The 20573-nt window shown below is 37.7% G+C and overlaps 1 protein-coding gene across 1 annotated transcript in view; it reads right to left on the bottom strand.

The window, feature by feature from the left end:
* Positions 1–20010, bottom strand: part of LOC146311339 (neurexin-3a-like) — a 41392-nt gene extending 21382 nt beyond the window's left edge. The window contains exon 1 of the mRNA XM_084743000.1: positions 19616–20010. The gene's annotated coding sequence lies outside the window, so the exon portion shown is untranslated. The remainder of the gene's footprint in view (positions 1–19615) is intronic.
* Between the last annotated feature and the right edge of the window lie 563 nt (positions 20011–20573).

Genomic DNA, 20573 nt, shown 5'->3' with positions numbered 1-20573 from the left:
CTTTACCTTGCACATTCATTCAGATCATTATCAAACTATGAAAATTTATAAATCAACATTTTTTTTCTTCCAGGACAACGCCTCTTCACACAGAAATAACAATTGTGGGGAAAACAATAACTCTTACTTATTCATTAAGCATAATAAAAGAAGCAGAGCATGAAGAATATTTTAATCAAAGTATAAAATATCCACTGATGTAAAATGCAGACTCCCCACAGGTTACAAACACTTCCTAATTCCCAGAAAAAATGACTCAGGATATGATCTCAGTGTCCTCTCAGGTAACAGCCCTGATGTATGGAGCAATTACTGTAAATTACATGTAGGATTTTGCTGTAATGAAGACATATGTGACACATATTGAGCGCAGAGCTTCTTAGAAAGAAGAAACGTTAAGAGTTTGACATGAACAGTTCACAGCAAACAATGTACTGTACTGTCGGCAGTCACCAATCCTAATTAAAAGTGCCTGTGATATTGCTGCATTTTTCCCTCCTCCACAAAGGTTGTTTGGAGTTATCAGTCATCTGCTGCGTAAATTAGCCTCATTATTCTCATGGCAGTGCATGACTATCAGTCAGCCAGGCAGACTGCCTTTATCTGATGACCAGCCTGCAGAGACAGCTTTCTGCACACAGGCACAGCAACGCAAGCAGGTACTCAGGCAATATGGGCTTAATATCATATTGTTCTTGTAAAATGTAATATTAATCTTTATATTAGCAAAAAGAAAAGCTTTCAAACCATGTATCCTAGAATACTTATATACCTTTTTCATTTAAATATTTAAGAAAATTGTATTAAATTGTCTGCAAAATTGCAAAATGTTCATTCCATATCCTACCCAGGAAACTAAAGATTAGTTCAAGATTAGGGGAAGGTAAAATATTGAATGAAGTCTGTGACACAAAAGAGGACATAACAGCTTTCATCTCATGATGGGATCACACCAGACGCTACACCTGACTTTCCAACCCATGAGTGCTCAGTAGTCGTTACTACATTATTACACCCATCTTTAAACTCAGCTCTCATTTTGACATCAACTACACACCGTGACTGCCAAATCTGTCCACACACATATAAACTACGGATGCACCTGAATCTGAATACATTATACAGTGATCTGTGACTTAAAAAGAATGTGGACCCTTCCCCATTTCCTGTCTCCCTTTCTCAGACCACACCCATCTTCACACTTGGCCTTCATTTTGATCTTGCCTACAGACCTGTTAGGTTTTGTGACTGCATCTTGCATGGTTGTGACACTACTGTGTGGACAAAATCTGTCCAGACAGCTGGGAAAACACTCAAGTGTCTCCATGATCACATTTTGCCATGATGACACACAAAGACTCACATGATGAAAACAACAGCAGCAACGCTGCAGCAGTTGGTAATCAAAGTGTTTTAGTAGCTTGAGACGTGAAGCCCGGTATTCTGGTGTTCAGTGCTTTTTACCCCTATCTTCCATCCTGATCACCACACCAAAACTTCTGTGTGGTTTAGAACGTAGCACTTCCTGGACTGAAAAAACGTTGCTAGTGAACCAAATCCAGGTAGCGGTTACATTTCCTTCAACACATACACACTGAGGGACGTATTTATTGATCTTATTCAGGGCTCAATGTTAAAATTTTATTGTTGGGTTAAAAATCTTCTTGCCCAAAGTAAATTTTTACTTGCCCCCATACTACCATTTTTTTTATTTATTAGTAGTTATCAAATAACAATAAAGACTTAAGTTAATTATCATGTTTAATCTTGGGCTGTAATGTCTATAACATGTCAGAGAACAGTGAAAATGTCTATCTCAATTTCTCAAAGCTCACAGTTATATTTTTCAGCATTTTGTTTTGTCAGTCCAAAACCCAAACTTCAGTTTATTATAATAAATTAAGAAAAGCAGAAAATCTCCAGACTTGAGAGGCTGAAAATAGCCTTTTTGCAATAAAAATTACTTTAACCAATAATCATATATTATTAGTCAATATAGTTCAGAATAGTTTGAAAAAGTTTTTTTTTCCACTTGCCTGACTGGACAAGTGAGTTGCAAGATGTACTTGCCCAACATGGCATTTTACTTGCCACTGTCAGGTGTTTCCTTCACTCTTGAAGCTGAAACATGTTACTGTAGTGGTCTAGCATTATACTGAGCTAAATGGATAGTTATCTGTACAGTTTAACAAAGATACAGTGATGATTACAGTGTTAGCATTCAACAGCTTAACAGCTCTACTGTTGAATAAGAACAAAACAGTAATTTCATCTTTCTTAAAGAAAATGGCCATAAATTATCAGCCTGTTCTGTAGAAGATACTTCTTTAGCAATCTGGACAGAATATAGTACCATGTGTTTTCAGTACCATGCTTCATCATGTCAAAAAAATAAATAAAAAAAAGAAACCCTCTGCAAATAAATATTAAGAACAAAGTCTAGTGCAACATATGGAAACTCTGAAGCCCCAGGAAGTTTCAAAAAATGTGTCATTACTTTGAAATAATTAAGAATTATTAAGTATACTCAATTTAGAAATGTCTTCAAATAATCTGACTCGGAAACATATAATATCTTGAAAGTCAGAGGGGATTTTAAAGGGAATACTACTGCATTTTTTCACATTCTGGCAGTTATCAAGAGCCCAGGAGAAAGCTCTAAGCTGGAGGTGACAGCATATCAGAGCGCAGCTGATTCTAGAGGCTGATGTACCTGTGGGGATACAGTAGACTGTATGTTTTGAGGAGCCAATAATCTACTGCTGCCAAAGACAAAGTCAAGAGCTGTGGGAGAGAGGGTACACCCTGCTGGATCAGCACTGACAGCCTCCAAGACACAGCCTTTACAAATCATATGCACAGTGCACAGTTTTTTTTTTGGCCATATTATAACATTTGAGAAAAGCTTCAATACAAGATTGCATTTTACACTGGGGTCCTACTACTGGACTGTTTCCCTTTTATAGACTTTACTTTGGACAACCCAAACATAACTGATGTTTTGTTTCTTATTTTCGTTTCAAATTCAAAATGACATGAAGCTCATTGCTAAAATCTGCATGCATCCAACCTTTGGCTAGTTAAAGAGCTGCACTGATTGTGCAGGGACCCAACTTTGTCAAACCTTATCTACAAGCAAAAGTGAAAGAAAATTGTGTGGACTGTGGTAGTGTATCTTCTTGCTCACCGATGTTGACAGAAATGGTAATCACATGTGGAGGTGATAGCTCAACAGCATTTGAAACATTTGTCAGTGATACAATCCCACTAAACTAAAGTGTTCAGGTCTAGAATATGTTGCACTCATGCTTACCTAACAGGGAGAACTAAGACTTGCATGGCTGATGCTGTTTAGTCAAGTCATGTTACCATCAGAAATGGGGTGCCACAGGGGTCTACTCTTGGTCCACTACTATTTACATTTACAATATTCTTTCTGATAAGTATAACCATTTTTATGCAGATGATACAAATTTATATGCCCCTGGCTCTTTCCCAACTCAGACTCTAACTCAACCTTGTCTGCCTTTGATAATCTCCAGTAATCTCTATTTAATAATAAGCCTGTATTCAGTGCGGGTCAATGCAAACGAAGTACATGGTATTCTAAGTACCCAACCAAAAGTTTAAATGGTAACTATGTCACTCGAGCTGAGTCAAACATGCTCCTGTATTTTTGACGAGTTGGGAGTGAGAAAGGGCTGCTGAGTCATACAAATGCTTAGGAATCTAGCTTGACAGCAGACTTTTGTCAGTAATTCAAGAATCATATTCAACACTTGACTCAATATTAAAAATCAAACTAGGCTTTTTGAATTGAATTAAATGGCGTTTGTCTTTTCTTATCCATTTAACTATTGTTCATTCAATTTTTATGTCAGCACTTCATTACAGCGATATTCTGTACCATCCCACTGCCCCATCATCATGACATTAACAACCCATCACTAATGTCACATTTCCTACTCATTGTTGTTCTCTGTAAGGCTAGGTTGGATGGACTAGTTCTTCAGGCAGTTGTGGTTTTCATTTGATTGTTATAATGAAAAAATCAATTTTAGCCTCTTTAAACTCAGTGAGGTTCAGGTAAGGGCTGCATCCTTTCTGTTGTCTGCAATTAAAGTATTCAGTGTATGTTACCCGTACCTCCTGTGCTTTGACACAAATTGTTCTGCAGTAAAAATCAAAATGAAACTTGTTGATGTGATGATGTGGATTGATGTTCCAAGACAATTATGTGATTGGCTCAGACCATCTATGACTATTGGTATTACTGAGGTTTCAGTTAACCCCCTCATAGTGCAAACTGAGTGATCAGATCCAATTCAGAGCGCCTGCTTCACAGCCTCCAATTAATTCTGCTTACTCAGTGCAGATGAAATAATCAAGGTTCTGGCGATGGAGGAAACACAATGCAGCATCCATTAGTACAGATAAAGACTGCTTAACAAAGGTTTATAGTGCTGCATTGTACCACTCAGTGACGCTCAGCAATGTCACTGACATGGAACCTGCACCGTTCCAGTTCAAGCACCTAATTTTAAACTGTTCAGAGCATTTCCATCAAAAATAAATTTGGTTTGGAACCCAAAAAAATAGGTTTTCGAGTCATATTCTACAAGATGTTGTGCACTGTGCAACCCCCTCTGTTGACCTCCTTGATTCCAGTGGTTCAGCTCAAAACTGGTAGAAACGCAGGCTGGTTCACTAGATAAGCACCAAAGTTCCACAAATCTTTGGAAGCAACCAGTTCCAGAGCTAATTTGGTGGAAACGGGCCTTGGGTGTCATTTAATCAGGTTGTGAACATGTGTTCCCAAAACCAGAATGGGGGACAACAAAACTACCACATTTTACTTGACTGATATACATCCATGACAACAAGGATGTATAGGCAACACATCCCAGTAACTCTATAGAATAAGAGCAGTACTACAGTGACCAATCAGTGGAAGAAGCAGCATCCTAGACATCAAGATACATATTCCACTGTAGGGTATTGACATTAAGACCAAGAAAGACAACCCTTTCTCCAGATGCAATCCAGGTCAACAATGTTTTTTTTTTGTAAGGTCAAGTTGCGAGCTACAGCTTTACTGTTACAGCACAACTCTCAAGTGGCATCAGCAGAAAAAGGTGCTGGATACACTTATCCCATCACTGAGGTGACACATGCTGGAGTTTAATTCAGTAGCAAAGTTGGTTTTCTAAAGCCTGTCATCACTCAAGCTACGTTAAAGGTGAGTAGTGGGTTTGGTACAACGACGTGACGCAAAGTGGGAGTGTTCTTTATCCATACTGCAAAAGCAGGGTTACTTACAGAGTGAATGTTTCTTACTAAATAACTATGAATGTGCAACAGAAAGTCTGAGGTTTCTGAAAAAACATTATTGGACACGAGCAATATAAAAACAACAAGCAGGGTTTTCGACTTTCATTATAATTCAAGAACCCCCAATTTTAGAACTTGTTCAACTAATAAGCCATACACGGCTTTGACAGTAACAGAATACATGTAACAGAGTTATGATGTTAGGATTCAAAAAAAGGTTAAAAGACATAGTCAGATTACAGAAACATTCAGTTAAAGTGGGGGTTATTAGCAGGATAACATTTATAATTGCCAGAAATTCCTTTTATTTTATTAGAAGCTGGACCTTTGACCTTTTGCAAAATCTAAGTGAGATATTATGAGAGCTGACTGATTCTGTCATCTAAATTTCCTCTCTAAATTTATCTTAAGATAATCATTTAAATCTTTAATTATTTTATTTAACCGTGTATTTGTGATTGTGGTAGGAATAATGCAGATTGCATCATAAAATTCAACAGAATAAAGACTCACACATAACTAATCATATATCTGCTAGGTTGTTTCAATAAAATACATTTTCATATGAACATTAGTAACAATATAACTGTTATTCTCACTGGAACTTTTGCAAAGTTAGTAAAGATTTCTCTGCCAAAAATGTGCCAGTAGCTACATGAAGGCAGCCATGTTGGATTTTGTACGCTGCCTGCAGTGCACTGATAATCCACCAGAGGGCAGAAGATGTATCACATTGATATATTGAAGTTTTTCAGTAAAGTATTGATCATATTCATGTTGTAGAGGTCTCAGAAACTCATGTATCAAGTTATAATAAAGAATTCATGTTAGCTACACAGCAATCCAGTTAGCTAGCTAATGACAGTTTACTAAAAGTCGGAGTGTGAAGTGTGAACAGTGCATGATTACGCCTATTAATCTAAATGGAAAGGGGAAAAAATAGTGGACGAATAATAAATAAACCTATCAATGAACATAAAACATTATATTAGGCAAAACAACTTCAGCATGTTTCATATTGAGGCAATCGAATAGAACAGAAATTGGTACTTGGATTAGGTTGCTAAATACCTTTTTTTTTTTAAAAAACACAATAATTAGGAATTTTATCAAAATACATTTTGAAAGTAACCCCTCCAACTCTAATAAGTGCCCTGTGGTGGTTTTATAACGTTAATCTATAATCAGGGTAACAATTGTCCACTCAGTTGGACAATGAAGTTGCATTCTGTATTTATACTGTATTTATAATATCATGTAATTGTTGTTCTTACTTTTGTTTTGTTGTTCTTCATGGAAGAGAGGGTTGCATTTTCTTCCTTTACCAGAAAAGTATGAGTGCAGCTTATGCACCATTTCACATGTAATAAATTCACATGATACAGACACGTGCTTTTCAGACTGTTCACCTGCAAAACATAAATTTCACATTGAATGTTTAGAGCTGCGACGCTTAATCAGTTATTAATTTATTATTAAATTAATCAACGATTTTGATAATTAATTAATCATTTTGAGTAATTTTTTAACAAAAAAAGTCTTAATTTTCTGATTTCAGTTTCTCAAATGTGAATATTTTCTGCTTTCTTTAGTCCTCTATGACAGTAAACAAAATATCTTTGTCTTGTGGACAAAGCAAGACATCTGAGGACGTCAACTTACGCTTTGGAAACGGCGATCGTCATTTTTCACCATTTTTGAAATTATGCTAATGAAACCACTAATCAGTGATGAAAATAATCATTGGCTGCAGTCCTAGACTATTTTTGGAAGCGTTATAAAACAGTGGATCCCGTCTCAAGAAGTTTTGGATAGCAACCAATAAGAAAAAAGCTTTGGCAATGCAACTCATCAGTCACATGCTTCACCATCATCACTTATCTGTTAACCATTAAATTATTTCAATATTTAAATATAGGATGAATTTATAGCAACCAAGGTAAAAGTTTAAAATGAATTATTACAGTCACTGGCTAATCAGCATAACCTTTACTTTGAAAATGCTCATGTGTGGCTGCCCATTTCTACTATAATCCACTAATTCTCAATTTTCTATTAAAAATATATACAGATATTTTCATTTCACCCTCAGTGTTTAGCAGTTGAATACATATAATTATTTACAAGCTCTACAGATTCACATAAATTTCCTCTAGCAGCAAACATTTTCAGCGGTGAGATTTATTTGTCTTTATTCTGAGCTGTTATCAGAGCTGAGCAGAGCTCCTCTCCGGGGTTAGATCTATACATGCTGAGCTGCTTATCAGCCGCCTATTAAATAAGAGATATCAGCCAATCAATGCTGTCCAGCTCTGACATGACACAGCTTCTTCCTTAACCATCACTGCTGTGTCTATTAAATTATGTATTAGGATTATATTTATGATTTTATTACATCTATCAGGATTCTTTGACTGTTTTTTAGCAATGTCTGTTCTACTTGATTAATTTGGTGTCATTTAATTAAATACTGACTGTGATTGTGCATTTTGCTTAACTGACAGTTAAACACGTTAACAAATCGATAATTGATCTTTTTCTCATTTTAAGTTTTATTCAAAGAATTCTAGTGACAGATGTGATGTGAAATGTTAATTTATGGATCACGAACAAACACAAAAATAAAACAGCTGCTGTTGTTCATCTGTCCTCATCCAAAAAATGGCATTTCCATAGCTAGAGATGCGTGATGTCATCGACGTGTCATCAGTGTAAGGGTTGGGCGATGTCAGCCATGATGTGAAACATCACAAAGGACAATGATTTTGTTTTATTTTATTGTTGTATTTCTGTTATGTGCTTTAGCAGTGAAGCTGAAAAAATCTAGTAGATTTAGAAATAATTTGCACCTACATGAAAACGTGCTTTCACAGTTTTTACTCGCACACCTTTTATTGTACTTTCAATAACAAGATTTTACCGGGCAAAAGGAAAATCTACCTGCATTTAGCTCTTGCTGGGTCTTAATTTTAGACCCAGTCTGTGTGTGGTGTGGATCGGGGTGGGGCAGCGGCATTTAAATCACGATGTTACGATGTCAGAGGGCTCAGTGGTTGATGACTGTCTGGCATAGTGATGGACGACACCAACCCTGACCAGCATCGGCAGATAAAGGCTTAAAAAATTAAATGCTGTATCAGCTGAAATCGGCAATATTTCTGCCGATATAATGACGCTTTAATTACCTGCACATCATGTGATTATGTCTGCAGGGTGGAGGTTTTTGAACTGTCTTAAATTTCATTTCTTTTATGCTTATATTTTTTATTCTATCTTCATTTAATCTGTTTAATCTATTTATCACCCACTTCTTTTTCTACCTGTACATTTTTTGAGTTGCTGTGACATGAACTTAGGATCAATAAAGTTTATCTTATCTGAACTTATTCTTCAATTAGTTATTATTTAAGAGAGGCTGATATTCTCTTTTACATTTTAATATATTTGGCATTTTATAATTGTGTTCAGTTATAATTTCTATGAGCATGAAAACAGTCATTCAGCTGTGCTGACGAATGACACAAACTATCAAATATTGACCTTTAAAGCTCATGTCAGGACCGCTATCTAATAAAAAAGAAATATTGTTTTCTTTTTTTGTTCATTTTTGGCTTATCAGTGTGTGTCTCTGCAGCAGCGGCAGGATTTTTAGATCATTTGCTTTACGTAGATTTACGACTTTACTATTATTTATAGAAGTATTTGATATACCACACATTTTCATGTCTGTGCCTCTGCTTTGGGTTTAGTGTCTAACAATGCAGCATAATGTTGTCTTGCATTAATATTCCTGATTTATTTGCTTTGCATGTGTTGTTTTATTGAGCTTCTGTGTTGCACATTTTAAAAATGTTGTATAAACATGTCCTGAATGATGTTTTCTAGTAACACTAATATTCTGTTGTCTTTTTATTATCATTCTGCTCACATTTAAATGACATATGATGAATAACTTTGTCAATTTAATCTCATATTCTGTTATTTTGGGTGATTTTGTAACATCTGTCCATCAGCTATAGATGTAAACTACTAACTCTGGCACATTTAAAGTAATGTTTAAAACCAAATACTCAAATTAATCAATTGTGATAAGTAGTGAAAACTTAAAATTTGTTTAGAAATGTTGAGGGCAAGTATGATTTTCTTTTATTGTGTTTATTAACTCATAATTTTTGATTCATATAGCCCTTAGTGAACCTGAAATAATGGGTTTTTATCCTTGAAGTTAGTCATTTCTTAACTTGTGGCAATAAGAGGGGGTGAGTGAAAATTCTTAGGCACAGTTACTGAAAATATTTGTGTTGGCTTAATCATTTTCATTTAAGTAATCAAAGAGTATATGTGAAACTAACTGCAAATGTTTCAGATCAGATAACTTCCAGCTTTTGAGTTTGTGAATTCAAAATAACTGTGGCAACTGACTGAGTACCACTAACTTATTATTTTACAGTAGGGCTGCACAGTTTATTGCAAAACAGTCTAAATCACAATCTGACCAATTGCTATATCTAAATCAACAAAAATCACATCTGCAGTTTTCTGAAAAAGGAAAAAATATGAGACAAAACAGCATCATAATGACAACCATGTTTTCATGTTTTCATCATCACCATTTGGATTTTTTTTTCTGTGAAAATGAAAATTGTGAGGCAAAAATGATTGCTTGAATATTTTCTGGTTTCATCACTCCCCTCTGACAGTAAACTGAATATCTTTGGGTTGTGAGTTAAACAACACATTTTAGCCTGTGATTTCAAAATTTTTCACCATTTTCTGACATTTTAAAACAAACAAATATTAGTTGATTAATCAAGAACTTGACTGATAAATCATCTATGAAAATAATTGCTAGTTGCAGCCATACAGTGTATTAATGTGCACTGTCTCTGACAAATAAATCAATCTTGTGATTGGTGCAATCAGAGGTGGACCACTACTCTGGCAAACACACGTTCTTGTGCTACTATGTGTTCACACTTAGAGTGTAAACACTACACACTCCTGTTACAAATGCAGACTTGTTCTGGCATCATTTTCAGCTCAGTGTGTTTCTGTGTGTGTGTGTGTGTGTGTGTGTGTGTGTGTGTGTGTGTGTGTGTGTGTGTGTGTTTGTCTTTTGTTGCAGTGTGGGGAGCGTCAGGGGTTAAAAGGCTAAACGGCATGGATCATTGTTCTCTGTGAAAGGCTCCTTTGACGAACCCCACAGGGACGAGTCCACATACACACACTGACAAAAGGCGGCGGCACTCTGGATCCTATTAACAACCGCATGGACTGGGATGGAGTGTGTGTGCCTGTGTGTGTGTGTGTGTGTGTGTGTGTGTGAGTGTAAATGCAAATAAAAGCAGCCCACCGGCAGGCCCCTTGTGTTTAAATGGATGCCACTTGCCGGTAATTTTACAGCAGGTGTCTGATCGCACACACAGAGACGCACACACACGCAGTGAGGCTGTCCAGACGCAGTGACAAAATGTCCTCCGCCGCTTGCAGATAATATCTCAGAGGACAGGCTGTGATTTTTCCTGATTTGCTCGTACGGCTCAGTGTGAGGCCTGCAGAATCTGCGCGCAGACACTGACGCCGCCGCTCACGGCTCACAATGGATTCAAAGAGGTGCCATTTTCTTTTTTCTGTCTCCGCCGCTGCTGCTGCTGCTGCTGCAGTGGTACTCTGGGAAATCATCTGACCAGGACATGCAACCTGACAGAGGAGGGGAGGAGGAAGAGGAGGAGGAAGAGGAGGAGGAGGAGGAGGAGGTGGAGGAGGAGAGACGGCAGAAGGAAAAGATGAGTGGAAGCAGAGAGGGAGGGAGCGACAGAGACAGAGGGAGAGATGTTCCACCTCATCCACTCCCACTCATGCATCTCATGAAACACCCTGACACTGCTCTTCCTCCTCGCTCTTCATCACACTGCAAAGCACACACTTCAAGTCAGACGCAGACCTTTCTAGGAACAGCATCTACATTAACACTCCATCTTAGCAGGACTGGGCCATATATTGATATTATATTAATATCGTAATATGAATCAGTGTAATATCGTTATATCGTGATACAGCAGAAGTGTTTTCTTTTCCTGGTTTTAACCATTTTGAACTCTGCAATAGTATTTCTGCTTGTAAATGTCATTTTTTGGAATATCTCTAAATGTGTCACATCTCTAAAATCTGTACAGCCTAAGCTTAAAGGTGATGTAAGTCAATAAACCATAGGAATTGATAAAAAGTACTGAGATATCAGACATTTTTTAAAAAAAAAGATGTTTTATCATCATGTTTCACTAAATAAACACACAAAACATATCGATCCAAAAGATTTCTAAATGTAGAAACATGAACAAAATATTTTTAACCTCCAGTAAGTTATTTTAAACATTTAGATGTTTTAGTTTTTTTTTAGATAGGTTCATTTTTATGAGCAGAGATCAACCCTACAAGAGTATTTTTTCTTATTTTGATGTCATTTTTATGATTTAAAATATTTCATATCAACCTGAGCTCAAAACTACTGACTTCTGTCATTCTCTCTCTGATATGAACTATTGATCTGCTACTCTGCGCCGCCACCACATGTTGTCACTAAGTTTTGTACCACATATAACATAACAGCGTCGTCCCAAGTGTACAGTTATGTTGATGCAAAAGCAAGAAAAGCCTCAGCTCTCTGCTGTAAAAAAAAATAAATGCTCTGGCTATTATGTTTTTTATTTTAGATTGATTTAAAAAGAATTATCAAGTGACGTCATTTTCTTAACTTGTCTTTACGCACTGAGTCATTATATCCATATTACTGACAATTATTTATCAAAAATCTCATTGTGTTAATATTTTGTGGAAGCATCAATACTTATCCCTACAATATGGTCACTTATCAATAAATATCAACTAGGGATGATGACGATTAAGAAATTGGTCAATCAAGTAAAATTTAATTGATCTATCAAGCAAAGATCTGACATGTAACAGATTATTTTATGAGTGCGCTCTACATTATCTGATTTTCATGTATATCTGTTCAATATGAAGGCCTTTATGTCTTTATGCGTCTCATAGGCTGTGATGCTGTCAGAGAATATGCAATATGTTGCCGTGGAAATAAAGCTTGGAGAAGGACAAAAACACATTTGCTATTTGGTTGTTTGCTATAAGCAAAATTCTCTCTCTTTTTTTTTTTTTTAAATAACGATTAATCAATTAATTGATTGTTAATGTTGTGATCGATTAAGAGAAGCGCCTACAACTTGCAACACTAATATCAATTTAGGTCTTTGGTCAAAAGTATCACAACGTTTGATTGTGTTCATAACGTGCAGCCCTGCATCTGAGGCTGATAACCATCTCTCTATATGTGATGCAGTGAAGTCTCTGGAAACAGCTATGTTTATAGATGAATAATGGACAGGAACGTTTGTTTTCAGTGATCTATTCATGGCAAGTGACTAACTGATTAATCAGTTGACAGCAAATTTAGCGTAAAACCATTACTGGTTAATGTTAAATATATATTATATTATAATGTATAGAATAATGTGGTTGAATGACGCTGCTTCTAACAAATTGTACCCTGTTCTCCCTTAAATACCAGTCATGCTGTTTTAGATGGAATTTCTATTAATTAATAAGAGAGAAAAATACATTGGGCTGTGGTGTAGATTTCAGAACACGTTATCCATGTATGCCATCGGCCGCAGTGCTCTCTAAATATCAGCATCAGCCATTAAAGAACCCACACTGGTCGACCACTGATGCAGTACATAATCACACTGATGCAAAAATCATATGAATCCACTGCTGTCATCAAACAGTCCTGCTCACTGGTCTGTAACAAAGCTTATAGTGGCCTCACCCACCCAGACATATTTAAGGGATAGATACTTTGGTATAAAGTCGCTGAAATTGATTTTGCATCATCACGGTATGATGGCTGTCTCAGAAAATATCATGGTTTCACAGGATCGAGGTATACGGTATACAGTATGACACAGTTATTATCACTTACAATGATCCTTCAAGGAATGAAAACAGGGTTTTTTGGTTGAACAAACACGCTCTTATAATTCCACGATATATGACGTCCTGACAGATATTAAACTACATAGTATTGTAACAAATAGGCTCTAATACAGTAGGATTCAATATCATAGATAAGCAAACTGAAACTGACAATGCATGCATGCATGAAACTGACAATTTTCATACCACACTGAAACCCTACCATGTGGTTAGTCAGCACAAAATCATGTCAGCAAGTCGATTATGTGCTGAGATACAAGCAGAAATGTGTCTGTTTAAACACTGTTGAAAAAACAAGAGCAATTACCAAACGGTAGAATGGATTATGTATTTAATATCAGTAGTGTAATACCAGCAGTTGGTGTCTCAGCTAAAGCTGCAATGATTAGTTGATTAATCAATTAGTTGTCAACTATGAAAATAATGAACAACAATTTTGATAATCGCTAAATTAATCCTCTCTGACAGTAAACTGAATATCTTTGGGTTATGGACAAAAACAAGACATTTGAGGACGTCATCTTTGCCTTTGGGAGACTCTGATCAACATTTTCTGACTTTTTATGGACCAAACAATTAGAGATGCAATGGTATGAAATTTTCACATCACAATTATAGTGACCAAAATTAACACAGTTATCACTATTTTGTTTTGTTCAAATGTGCTGAAAATGCTCAGAAATGACTGAAATCATTTCACCAAGTCTTGTTTTAAAAACCGCCTGCAGCTGGAGACTGTGATGATGGACAGTATTTTCTGTGAGTTTTTCAAAGCACAGTAATCAAACACAATTTTAAGTATGATTAAAATTTAAAGTGTAATATTAAGTATCAGGAATTTCATCACGGTTTATCGTGAAACCAGTAATTGTTCCATCCCTAACCACGGTTTATCTCTGACAGTACAAACTGATGTTGCCTCTGCCTTAGATGAAGTCTTACAGTATTAGTATTACATTATTCCACTGACTGTGATACAAGACAAATTTCTGTTTGAATGGACAATATTGTTATCTTATCTCATTATATATCATTGTGTTGCCCGACCCTGAAAGATCTCTGTGTACCACCACGTGGTCAACACAGAATCATCTACTGAGATACAAGCAAAAATCCATCAATTTTAAAAAAAGACCAATGAGCTAAAGGTAGAATATCCATTCAAGTATTTAATATCAGTAGTATAAAACTGGTAGATGCTGTCTCTGCTAGAGTTATTCGCCAGCCATTTTGATAATCGATTGATCATTTTGAGTCATTTTTTTGGGAAAAAAAATGTCCAAATTCTCTATTTCAGTTTCTCAACTATGGTTTATTTAGTTCTCTCTGACAGTAAAGTGAAATTTTTTAGGTTGTGGATGGGCTAAACAAGTAGAAATTAAAAAGTACAGAAATGCATCTGGGAGATTTTTGCAAACTTTGACAGATGCTGGAGAGTATTTACTTTTTCAAAGCATGGTAATCAAACATGGTCTTAATGATTACAAAATTTGAAATGGTAAAACTAAAGGAATTCGGGAATTTTTATCACGGTTTATCGTGAAAATGATAATTGTTCCAGCCCTAACCACAGTACTGACAGTACAAACTGATGTTGCCTCTGCCTTAGATGAAGTCTTATGTTATATTACATTCATTCCACTGATTGATGATTGTTGAAGTGTGTGATACAAGACAAATTTCCATGTGAGCAGACAATAGTGTCACCTTATCTTATATATCATCATCAGGCTTGGAGAGTAATGGATTACATAATGTGGATACAAAAATGGTAACTATTTTATTATAGTTACAGATTAAAAAAAATATGTAATCAGATTACAGATACATTTAGCAAAAATGGGGATTATTAGCAGCATTACATTTTTTAATACATTTTAAAATACAGAAAAATGCAGTGTGCACAGATTATAACACTTCACAAGTCTTAACACCACGTTTTACTTTACAGTTACCAATTTATTATCATGGCCTCTAGTGAAAAAATGCTTCACTGGGTGGAAATGTTGACAGTTTTCTGTCTTTTAATCACTGAATCAATTAATAAATTGCTCACAACAAAGGAAGGAACAGCTGGCCAAACTAATAAACCTAACAACAAACATTATTAGGCTAAACTATTTCACCACATTTTCTTTCAAGGCAGTCCAAAAGTAATGGAAAGAAATCAAATTATATTACTATAGTATTGTGATCAGGTTACTAACTACATTCTAACAGGTAATTATTAACTGTACCTGAATACACTTTTAAAGTAACCCTCCCAACCCTGACCATCATATTGCCCAACCCTAAAAGATCTCTATGTACCACGTGGTTTGTCAACACAAAATCACCTCTGCATCTCAAATCATCTGCTATGATACAAACAAAAACGTGTCCATTTAGACACCATTCAGTTTATGCAAAATGTATTTAATATCAGCAGCTGGCATCACAACATATTTAGCTGATTATCAGTTCTATCTTTTTAAAGTGATTAGTCATTGTTGAGATTTTTCACCATTATGATGAAAAAATGTATACATCAAAATAAAAATGTTGGGATATTAATTAGAAGCCATATTTCCAAGCCCTAATAAAAAGCATTATTTAAATATATGTATAATCTTGCTTTTGGTTTTTAATACTGCACAGAGGGAGGAGGCCCACTCTGTCTATATTTCCCATATCATGCACTAGATTTTAAAGACAGGAGGACACTGATCAGCAGTGGGACAGACACATTGCAGAGACTGGTTTTATGATGGCAATAAAGCAGCTGGTTTAAAGAAATCCTTAAGAAATTTTAAATAAAAGGAATTATTATCAGTTTTGTCACTGTTTTCTGCTCATTTTAAATAAAAACAGACTAATAAATAAAGAGCAGGTCCATGCAAAATGTGGAGGTGAGTTAAAGTGAGGGGTGGAGGGTGTGTGTGTGTGTGTGTGTGTGTGTGTGTGTGTGTGCGTGCGTGTTTATGGGTGGGTGGGAGAGCGCGTGTTATTTTGGCGGCGGGTGCAGCGTGGGCACCGTGTTGTTATCATCCAGCTACTCTGCAGGCAGGACACGCCTTCTCTGGGCTCTGTGGTTCTGCTGCAGCACCCTTCACGGCATTACATCACCCAGTTAGAGAGAGAGAGCACCCAGCACCCCACAAATACACACACACGCGCGCGCGCATACCGCGACGCCTGCACCATACACACATCTGCATACACACCTTCACAGGCCTATACGCACCAGAAAATGATAAAGATGCCGGCCGCACACATGCACAAATTACTGCAGACATGCAAAAAAAAAAAAAAAAAATACACACCACACTCCTCCACCAGCGAACACACCCACAAATACCTCGCCTTTTCCACCAGCACCACCAGCAGCAGCAGTTTATATAACATCACACCGCCTTTCTCACTGTGGCGTTCACTTTTCCCTCTTTATAACGCTTTTTGTGTATTTTTTTATCATCTATTTTCTTAATAATACTCTAACTGTGCATCAGCAGAAATTAAACTGCATTAAAAGATGGATATTGCGTGTCTGTGCATTTTAGGCCTGGAGAAATCTTAGTAATTGCAAAAAAAGGAAAATACTTTCGCTTTACATATGATTTCTATTTTAACATCTCATTTTAAAGGCTGTCTGTTATATCAGATAATTTATATATTAGACAGTGTGTAAGACAGGCCCAGCAATGTCACACACTATAGCGCCTTTAAATTAAAAATAAGAAACGACAGAGGGGGGGTGCACAGTCTGAACGCAGAAAAACGAGCAAATTAAAGGCAAAAAAAGAGCATTCTCCCAAAATCCTGCGTAATATTTGACTCTCCCCGCCCAGAGGGATTAGTGTTACCTTGAGAGCCCTTGGCTTTTTGCGCCTGATTTGTCAGCGCAGTTAATCGGCTGCCAACCAGAACAAAAAAAAAAGAAGGAAAAAAAAGCAGGACAGCCAAATTACCCAAAACAGCCTCCATCCTACCCCCTCCATACAACCCCCACCCACCCCAACCTTAAAAATAGAGGAGAAGGGAAATTAAATCGAGAAAATTCGCACCGTCCGTCTATTAGAGGAACATTTTGCGTATTTTTTCCCTATAAAATAACATAATCTTTATCAATTTCACAGCCGAATTGTTGTTCACAGTGAGCACACATTTACAATCACATTTAATCCAGAATTATTTTAATCCGGAGCATGCAACAAAAAGAAACAAATTAAAATTAGGGTTAAAAATCGAAAGGGTTTGTTCTCTTTCTCCAAACACATCTGACATCAACTGTTTTTCATGAAGCAGAGTTTGTGTTTGTGTGTGTGTGTGTGTGTGTGTGTGTGTGTGTGTGTGTGTGTGTGTGTGTGTGTGTGTGTGTGTGTGTGCAGGTGATGGAGCACCTTTAGGCCCTTTTGCAGGCAGAGAAAAGAGACGCATTCTGCGAGCTGGGTCACGCCCATTCTGAAGCCCGTTTTGGAGAAAGCCTGATTAGGAATTCCCCCTGCATAAATGCACAAGAATCATCTAATCCTATTAACTCTTAAAATCCGACACATCGAAATGTGCTGCTGCTGCAGCGATGAAGAAAAATATCACTGTCATCTTTTCTGCCTGTATAATGAATCCGCACCAATTTAAGACTCACCCATCAGTTATTTTTTTATTTTTCTAGATTTGGATCAGTCAGTAAAAGGCGTTAGATGAGGCCTGGATGTCTTGCTGCTGATTTTGCGGCAGGTGGAGTATTTTTATGGCGCACTCACCGCATAAGGCCTCGTATTTTTTTTCTTTCCTGCAATGAAAATTGACAAATGTGCTGTAGAAATGGGACATCCTGCATTCGTCGCAGTGGAAGAAAAAAAACAGGAGAGAAACTGAAAGCAGCAGCGCTCATTGAAATTAAAATTCCTGTCTGTAAAATGGATTTGAGGCTCAGGCCCAGACTGACTGACTGACTGTGCGTGGATTTACAAATGTGTGGATTGATGAAGAGAGAGAGAAAAAAAAAGTTGTAACCATGAAATGCAGTTTATTAGGAGCAGAGCTGGGCTGTCCCTGCGGACGCCATTTGATCCGCCGGGGAAACGAAATCATCCAAAATAATCAGAACCATCATTTGAGGAAATTTTGATATTTTCCCCCACATTTAATCGTTCTAACGTCACGTTTATAACTATCACATGGTTTATTTCATTTATTCCGATATTTTGAGCGAATTCTAATACAAAAACATAATATTTTGATGCCTATTTTTTAAAAATAGCAACGTTTTAATGTCATAGCACGTTTGAAATGCGTAAAACGCTTATATTAATTAAATTAATGTGATTTTCTGTGTGAAAACAGCTGGATTTGTGCACACACACACACACACACACACACGGAGGAAGAGGAGGGATAATGGAGGAATGTGATGGTTATTATTGCATCGCGAGGAAGTGTGCAGCCCTGCTGGCGCGTGCCGTGTTTGTCCATCTCCGTTAACGCACGCAGAAGGTCATGTATCAAACCGCCTGTCAACCCGAACACTCGGATTACATTAAAAAAAAAAAATATGCATCTATATTTAAAGAGTGTGTGAGGAGTGTTTGTGTGTGCGTGAGCGCGCGCGTTTGTGTGTGTGTTGGGCGGAGAGGGACGCGCGCGGCGTGTCAGGGTGCGTTTGTTTGACATTTTAACATGAAGCCGCAGACGAGAACAATGCGTGGACACTGGACACCTGGCGTGCACCGCATTTATTATTCATCAGCGCTAAGAAAACAAGGTGGAGGGAGTCCTGCAGGTCGCGGTTAAATAAGTCCTATTTTTTTTACGGTGGAGGATGTTCATAGTTAATGCTAGATAAGATTTAAACGCCACCTGGATGTGTTTTAAAGCTTTAATAAAAATATATAATTGATAATTCATATAGTAAACATGGCCTCAGGGGAGCGCAGAGGACGTGTGTAATTCTAAACCCGCCTGTCACCGTGTCTCCGCTCCACCGGGGGAATTCAGAGGCCAACATGGCAGAAATCCCCGGGTTTTGATGCTCACAGTCGGTGCCGTTCCTTCAAGGAGACTCGCACCTGCTCCGCACTCACCATATCCACCGGCCCCGTGCGCACAAACTGGAAAAAGTCCCGGAAAAGTGGCGAGTTCCCAGATACCTGTGCGGCAGGAGCCCCAAACTCCATCATTTCCCCTGCCTGCTTCTCCTCTTTCTGCCCCGCTACAGTGAATTCAGGCAACATGAACAGGTTGAAGTAAACAAAAAAAAAAAAAAAAAAAAAAAAAAGACGACGCTACTGACCTTAGTTAAACACAGCACAGAGAGTATCCACCTGCTAAAATCCGGCTGTAAACTCCACAGAGCCGCAGTGGTTTTAAAATCCAGCTTTTCTGGCTTCTTTCTTCCGCTGGTGCGGCACGGCACAGCGCGGTGGGGAGCGGAGAGGAGCGGGAGCAGGAGCGGCGGGGCGGTGAGCACCAGGCTGGTACCGGGGCTGCTTTATCGGTCCTCACAGGTGCGTCGAGCTCGGTGCATCATACGTTAGAGAAGCCGCTGTTTAGCTCGTGCGACTCGCAGCGGCTGCAGGCGAGAGGCGCACGCGCGCGCACACACAGACGCACACACACACACACACACACATAAACGCGCGCGGACGCACGCACACGCGCCACTCCGGGTCCGCCCTCTACTCAGCACCAGCACGAGACATTTAAAGGCGTACGGCTCGTAAGCGGGGTCGAGACACACACTCTCTCTCACACACACCCTTCTGTCTTACACACACACATGCATGTGGCTGTATGTTGCTTCAGTGGCCTTCATGTTCTTATTAAATCGGAGGAGTTCCCATGAGTTACACGTGACAATCAGCAGGTTTGTTAGCTCGTCGCTGAGGCTCAGGTGTATCTGCAGTGTGTCTCTGTGTGTTTTCATTTTACGCATTTGTAGTCACTATTTGTGAAGTTTTCAGATGTGGTCAAAGCAGCAGTGACTGATGGATGTTGCTGCAGGGCATTTTCCTGTAAAAGGTAAAAAATCTATTCAGTGCTCAGGCTTGGGGAGTAACGGATTACATGTGACAGAGTTATGTAATAAGGATAGAAAAAGGGATCTGTGTTCCTTTACAGTTAAAGGAAAAAAAGACATAATCAGATTACAGATATATTGAATAAAAATTGTGATTATTGTCAAGATTACAATACAGTAGCCGGAAGAATGATATACTGCCATGTGCAGTGAACACACATTACATCTAGGG

The sequence above is a fragment of the Lutjanus erythropterus genome, chromosome 18 (genome assembly GCF_056507025.1).
Source record: "Lutjanus erythropterus isolate fLutEry1 chromosome 18, fLutEry1.hap2, whole genome shotgun sequence".
Classification (NCBI taxonomy): domain Eukaryota; kingdom Metazoa; phylum Chordata; class Actinopteri; order Lutjaniformes; family Lutjanidae; genus Lutjanus; species Lutjanus erythropterus.
This window is presented reverse-complemented; position numbering and strand designations above follow the sequence as displayed.